Consider the following 1,910-nt stretch of genomic DNA (forward strand, 5'->3'; position numbering starts at 1 on the left):
CTCGATTCCAGGACCCTGGGATCATGACCTGAGCCGAAGGCAGATGCTTAACTGACTGAGCCACTCAGGTGCCCCCCCTGATGAATTTTACAGGCCTTAAAGAACCATCTCCGTGTGTGTGTGTGTGTGTGTGTGTGTATGTGTTGGTACCAGGGCTACCAGAGTGGACATTCTCCTGACTCGTGGAATCTGTGCCACTCACCATTTCTCAATCCTCCAGTAAGTGCTCGGAAGCCATTATAGCACCCCCAACTCCACACTTCGGGAGAAAGTGTTGGTCTAAAATAAGGGGATAGACATCTCCGTGATGCTTGCAGAAGCCATCAATGAAACCCCAATGGAGAGTGTTTCTGTTTAGCCATGACCCTTCTAACAGAATAACTTCTGAGAGTTTTTAAAAATAAAATCAACCCCACCTTTTACCTCTCTTCCCACCAGTCCTCCTAGCTGATAATCTGATAAACATTCTGCAGGAGATCCAGCCTGTTCCAACATAGCTGTCCACTTCTCTCCTTCACATCAGGTATGTAAGGTTTATCTTAAGTTGAGAAAACTCAGATTGAGATTAAGTGCTGGAATTCCTTCTTGCAATGCCTCATTTTGGCTTCTCCACTGTTTCTGTGAGCCTCACGGCTTCCCTGCAGTGCGGTTGTTGCAAATTTTAGACTTTTGAGGGTGTCGCACAGGGGGGTTTGAATTGGATTGGGGGAACTTAAAATAGTTTCCATGGGCATGTTCCCACTTTTTCTTTGTTGAAAGAACTAGCAGCATATTTGTGCATGTCGAGTCAGAAAGCAAAGACAGAATCATTTATAATTGTTCTTGTTGCTCTTTTTTTTTTTTTTAAAGATTTTATTTATTTATTTGACAGAGAGAGACACGAGAGAGGGAACACAAGCAGGGGGGAGTGGGAGAGGGAGAAGCAGACTCCCCGCTGAGCAGGGAGCCCAATGCGGGACTCGATCCCATGACCCTGGAATCATGACCTGAGCTGAAGTCAGACACTTAAAGACTGAGCCACCCAGGCGCTCCTGTTGCTCTTGATCACATAGTAAATGTGGCAAAACAGAGGATGTTGACAAGACGTAATCATTTTGTGTCTCCTATTGGTCCATAATTCTCTGGAAGCAATGTCTGTGTTCAATTCATTTTTGGCATCTTACAAAATTATTTAAATTATCAAATTATAAAAAAATATATGAACTAGGTAAATAATATCAATAAGAAATAATAAGCCCTGGGTATCCTAAGGTTGTTAGCTTTTACCCAATATTGTGCAAGGCAGTTCCTAGTGAGAACTATCCCCACTGGGATATTATTTTCATAAACTTGCCTATCTGACTCTCAACATTGGAAGAAAAGGATCTGATAATCAGAAGTGTTAACCCTCTCTGAAAAATGTTAAAGAATTATTCTGAATTGTCTTCTGTATTCAGCAAGCTGTTTTGAGAAGCAAGTTGTATTTCTCAATCTGAAAGAAAATTCGGCATTACACACTAGCCTTTGGGAGTGAACATCTACTGATCTCTTGGCTCAACAGCAGTGGGTCAGGAATTTTGAGCTGCTTTTCCAGGAGCAGTAATGGATTTGCATAGATCCATCTACATTCCCACACTCATACATTTCCCCATCACCATTGTGCTAAACAATTAATTAAAAGCATTTTGAGGCAGGGCGCCTGGGTGGCCCAGTCGGTGAGCACCTGACTTTTGGTTTTGGCTCAGATCATGATCTCAGGGTCATGAGATCCAACCCTACATGGGGCTCTGTGCTCAGTGTGGAGTCTACTTGGGATTCTTTCCCTCCCCCTCCCTCTCTTCCCTTCCCCTGCATTCATGCGTGGGCGCTCTCTCTCTCTCTCTCATAAATAAATAAATAAATAAATAAATAAATAAATAAATAAATAAATA

Source organism: Mirounga leonina, unplaced genomic scaffold (genome assembly GCF_011800145.1).
Source record: "Mirounga leonina isolate KUSES-001 unplaced genomic scaffold, KU_Mleo_1.0 Mir_176, whole genome shotgun sequence".
Lineage (NCBI taxonomy): Eukaryota > Metazoa > Chordata > Mammalia > Carnivora > Phocidae > Mirounga > Mirounga leonina.